Genomic DNA, 6,109 nt, shown 5'->3' with positions numbered 1-6,109 from the left:
GACAGCCCAGCTCCACATACTTCCCCTCAAACACAGCTGATTCACACACACACACACACACACATGCCGACATTTCTGTCAAATGTCCATCCATCAATCTCTTCTCATTTGTCTGTCTGTCTGTCTATCATGTGTATCTGTCTGTCTGTCTATCATGTGTATCTGTGCATTTCTGTCTGTCTGTCTATCTATCATGTGTATCTGTCTCTCTGTCTCTCTGTCTGTCTGTCTGTCTGTCTGTCTGTGTCTGTCTATCATGTGTATCTGTCTCTCTGTCTGTCTGTCTGTCTGTCTGTCTGCCTGTCTCTCTGTCTGTCTGTCTGTGTCTGTCTATCATGTGTATCTGTCTCTCTGTCTGTCTGTCTGTCTGCCTGTCTGTCTGTCTGTCTGTCTGTCTGTCTACAGTCTATCATGTGTATCTGTCTCTCTGTCTGTCTGTCTGCCTGTCTGTCTTTCTGTCTGTCTGTCTATCTATCATGTGTATCTGTGCATTTCTGTCTGTCTGTCTATCTATCATGTGTATCTGTCTCTCTGTCTGTCTGTCTGTCTGTCTGCCTGTCTGTCTGTCTATCGTGTGTGTGTCTGTCTAACCTCTGTGGTACGTGAGGTACGTAGGCTTGGCAGTAGGGGGCAGCAGTGAGCAGGCAGGCTGGGTAGGAGGGGGCAGCAGTGAGCAGGCAGGCTGGGTAGGAGGGGGCAGCAGTGAGCAGGCAGGCTTGGCAGTAGGGGGCAGCAGTGAGCAGGCAGGGGGGGCAGTAGGGGGCAGCAGTGAGCAGGCAGGCTGGGCAGTAGGGGGCAGCAGTGAGCAGGCAGGGGGGGTAGGAGGGTCCGTTCTGGTTCTCTTGGGCTGCAGACAGCGCCTCTTGGTCTCATCCTGGGACGGGGACAGGGAGGACGAAGACATGTCCCCAGGGGACACAGCCAGCAACTCGCTCGAGCCAACTTTCTTCCTCTTCCTCTTTGCTCCCCCACTCCTCTGGGACAGCGAGACGGAGGACGAGGACGACGCGTCCCCAGAGGACAGGACGATCACCTGCTCGCCTGGGACACCATCCTCTACCTCACGACTCCTCGTCTTCCTCTTCCTCTTCGCTCCCCCACTCCTCTGGGACAGGGACACGGAGGACGAGGACGACGCGTCCCCAGGGGACACAGCCAGCAACTCGCTCGAGCCATCTTTCTTCCTCTTCCTCTTCGCTCCCCCACTCCTCTGGGACAGCGAGACGGAGGACGAGGACGACGCGTCCCCAGAGGACAGGACGATCACCTGCTTGCTTGAGCCATCATCCTCTACCTCACGACTCCTCGTCTTCCTCTTCGCTCCCCCACTCCCCTGGGACAGCGAGAGGGAGGAGGAGGACGACGGCTCATAGGCCAGACAGTGTCTGTTGTGGGAGGAGCCTAAGGGAATGTCACACCACATCATTTTATCTCAATGTGAAAACTTTGGCTGATATTGCTATTGAGTGTTTTATAAGCTCATATGGGTTGGGCACCATGAATGCTGTAGGACACTTAAATAAACATCAATCAATTAATTAAATGTTGCTGCCCATCCATAAAACACTAATTATATAGCAGTTCAGTATTTAATGTTACTATATTACTATGTAGTTAAGCTACATAGCTTAGCCTAGCTTAGCCTAATCAATGTCAATGTAAGTCAAAGTGTTAGCCATTGAGCTCAGGAGTTTCTAAACCTACTGTTCTCAAGTTAACCTTTTCAGACTCACCTAGATCCCTCGCCACAGCGAGAGAACGCACAGACGTACGCGCCATAGCAGGGAAAACTACCGGTGCTATCAAACAGGTTGATGAAATGTGTCTGAATACGTAGAAATGGTCTTGTGAAGTGTTAAAAACAGCTTGCTTGGTCGTTGAAATCATGCAGGAATGAGAAACTCTACAGAATGTTATGCTCTTAAAGTCCTGTAACTGGTGTGATGTCATGAGTGTTATTGTGACTTAATAATAATAATAATAATAATAGTGACATAATAATAGGCAAGAAAATGTGGAATGTTGGGTAGATGGAGAAAAAAATAGTAGGGCCTACAATTAATTTAAAAAATGCAATTTTTAAATAGTCGTTAATCTTTTCTCAATAAATTAAACTACATCACCTGCTAGTGCCCCTAACTTTCCATAGGTTTTGAGTCATTTTATGAGTTTAGGTATACAAAGTTATTTTAGCTTTGAATCATTTGTTAAACTAAACTTAAACATAAGTTACACACCTATATACAGAAATAAAGTCCAGTGTTCATTCCTCTGGGGGGTAGAAGGGGTAGAAGGGCACTAGCCCAGTGTCCATGCCTCTGTCCATCCCATCTGGACACTGTGCCAGGCCCTTTCTTCTTGGGACTGCGGAGACGGTCCAGAGCTCTTGTCTTCGTCCTTGTCCTCGTCCACATCCTCCAGCATGTCCTCTGTCTCATCTGAGTCGGGGTTCACCTTCTTCATGGGCCGTCCAGGTATGACTCAGCAGGTAGTCAGCACCAAGCAGCTCCCCTATGAAGGGTGCGTACACACACACACACACACACACACACACACACACACATAATGCCCTGTTGATTGTATTCAAAGTTCATTCATTACCTGTTATTACATTCATGAAGTTTGTTTATTTGTATATTTGTTTAAAATTATTTTAATAGTTATATCTACACCATCTTATTAGTGTACGGTTTGCTTTGGGAATGATACAAATAAAGCCACAAACCAAAAGTATTATGGTAGCCAGATATCAAATAAACATACCAGTGTATTTGGCAGGTGGCCTGAACATTTGCACTGGTTCCTGGGAAAAACACCAAATATGCAAATGAGAAAGGTCTTCCTTTTCAATCTGAATAATGCTTTCACAAAAAAACAACAACATACAAATGATGTAAATGATCAAACACCAACCTGGAATGAGCCTGTTCAGGTGGCGGTGAAAAAGAGTCCCGGGAAGTGGAGCCGCTGGCCATGCGGTCAGAGCCGTTTCTAGCTTATATATGCCACCCTGGGCGAACCCCCTGCCAGGGCGCCCCCCCCGGGTGGGGTTACTTAGTGAACTGCTCTTCTTGCCGCCCCCCCGAGATGAGAGGTGCCCATGAGATGACCATGTTGCCCATGCCTAAATACGCCACTGCCCGCGGTACCTGGTCAGGGCCACGCCCCTCTGGGTGGAGGTACCTGGTCAGGACCACGCCCCTCTGGCCCAGCGGTACCTGGTCAGGACCACGCCCCTCTGGGTGGAGGTACCTGGTCAGGGCCACGCCCCTCTGGGTGGAGGTACCTGGTCAGGGCCACGCCCCTCTGGGCGGAGCTACCTGGTCAGGGCCACGCCCCTCTGGGCGGTGGTGTCTGTTCCTGTGTACAGCTGCACGTCCTGGATGACCTCCTGACCCGGCGTTCCTGCACTCTCCAAACGTCCTCCGTGCGCCCCTGATCTGTGGGGCAGTGGCGCCCCCATGAGGTCTCTCCCATTTGCCCCGCCCACCGCTCCTGCGGCAGCCAATCAATGAGCCGGACGGTGGCGTCCTCGCCGTGCCAGGCTGGTCTATCGCTTCCTCCAGGACTTCAGCCTCTCCATCCACTCCCTGTCTCTTAGGTTTAGTGCTCATCTAAAAATAACATGGAAATAATAAGAATAACAATACAACTATGCAACACAGCGTACACATGGAGGACACAAGAAAGTACAAGCTTGTAGTTTGGATAAGGAGCATTTGAGGGGCAGTCCAATTTCGGCAGGCGTTGCTAAAATTATACCCCTGCCAAAATGCTCCCTGTTCAAACTACAAGCTTGTGTTCTCTATGGTAGCATCCAGGCACCTGAAGATGTCACCTGAATAAGTTTGAGGTGTGCGAGACTTGGCAAAACCAGGCCAGGTCAAGCCTGGTTTATGTGCGAGGCTGGCTTGTTTCTGTTCAGGACTGGTAGGACGGAAGCTAGTCACGCCACTGAAATAGCTGTGAATTGAAATGACATGAAATAATGTGATAAATTAAGATAGGTCTTGTCGCCTGGACACATCAGTTCCAATGCTTCCAATGCTATTCCAGCACAATAAGAGCGGGATAGCCAGTTAGCTCATGGGCTCACAAAAACTAGCAGCAGCTTCCATAACATTAATGGTAGCGGTCAGTGGCTAAAGCAGTTACACTGATGATTCCTGTAATGTTAGCTATTTGCTGCAATTGGTTCAACTTCTGTTTCTGGACAAAGGTAAGGGATAAACCCAGATAACACAAGGCTAGCGGACCTACAGCGGGTCTCGCCAAATCCGCTGGCGGGTTCCTGGCCATTTGCACATCAAATGGAAAGCGGACATCTGGCCCGCCATGGATGAATTTGTCCCGCCATAGCTGCAAAATGTAGGTTAGCAAAAGTTTTCACTTCTCACTTTTCACTGCCGTGGTGGAATGTTTATCATGCGCTATTTAAGCAGCTACGCCTGTTAAAACCTGCTTCACTACAAGTCCCAGAAAGCCTTTCGGTAACACAGCCAATTAGGTTCGAGTGCAAGTCAGACGTACGTCAGTCCGTCCAATCAAACCAAACCGTGCTCACTTATGCGCTACCGCGTTGTAGTTCCTCACTGGATCTGACAGCGACGCGTCATTTTTTTTCCCAACCAACTTCTGCCATAACCACGCCCCCGCGAGTTTTCATTGGACAACCCTAACCCTAACCCTATCCCTATCCCTAACCCTATCCCTAACCCTATCCCTATCCCTAACCCTAACCCTAACCCTAACCCTAACCCTATCCCTATCCCTAACCCTAACCCTATCCCTAACCCTAACCCTATCCCTAACCCTATCCCTATCCCTAACCCTAACCCTAACCCTATCCCTAACCCTAACCCTATCCCTAACCCTAACCCTAACCCTAACCCTATCCCTAACCCTATCCCTAACCCTATCCCTAACCCTATCCACAACATACAGACCCTACAAGAATGAATAAGAAACATACACATAGATTAAAAAGGAATAGATACATACACATAATTACATCTCACCGGATCCCCTTCTCACCCACCCCATTGCAATCCACCACATCACATTTAGAAACACACACACACTGCAATACACTACACAATCTTTGCCCCGTCTCACTATGCCCGGCGGATCACACTCACAACACTATAAAACCTTTAATAAAGTCCTGTTATATTTTACATTTGTTCACTTTTATCCTCTTATTTTAACATTTCCTTTGTATATATTTTACATATCCTGTCTTTTCTATATATGCTTTTACCTCTTTTATATGAATTATACCCTCCTGTTTTGTAGCATCTGCTCACACACACAAACAGAAGATCTACAAATATGGAGCCTAATAACTGACACACCCACATCCAGCAGTTTTCCCGCCAAAATTCAAATATCATCATAGGGCACACCACCAATAGGAAACACTCACCCTAATAACCCGGCCAATCAACAAACACCACACCTGGGAGGGAGGGTCCAACCGCTCACCTCCCTGGAATACAAAAAAGAACATCCAGCCCAGTGTTTGGTATCCCTCTGATGAAGCAGAAGCCCTGCGAAACATCAGGGATAGCCTTTTTACTTTTTGGAACATTTTATACTGTGATCTTAATCTTAGCCATTTGGCTATTTTATCAGTTTTAACATTAAAGTTTAGTTTTTAATTGGAGAAGCTCTGCCGGTTTTAACTGTTTTACTGCTGTTGAAAGCTCTCAGGCCATTGGGCCCGGGGTCCTGGAACTGTCTTTTTAACCCTGGCTGGATCCCCTACACCTACAACTGTACACAAGTTTGTAATCCGTCAGGAACAACTTCACCACCGGATCCAGACCAGCGGAGGACAGTCCAGAGCCTGCGCGCAGAGGGACCACGGGAGCACTGCAGACTACAGCACGGCGGTAAGAGCGTGTTTGGACAGCAAGCCAACACTACATCTTGACTTGCTGTCCAGACTCTCCAATTCATTGTTATTATATTTATTGTATTATGTTTCGCAGTGGGAATGTTACAAATGTAAGGGCACCAAACACTGGGCCCATCTCACACACACACACATACAGACACACACGCCCACTCCTACCCACACCAAACATACACCCCACACATGTTAATA

Source organism: Borostomias antarcticus, assembly GCF_949987555.1.
Source record: "Borostomias antarcticus genome assembly, chromosome: 35".
In the NCBI taxonomy this organism is placed as follows: Eukaryota; Metazoa; Chordata; class Actinopteri; order Stomiiformes; family Stomiidae; genus Borostomias; species Borostomias antarcticus.
This window is presented reverse-complemented; position numbering follows the sequence as displayed.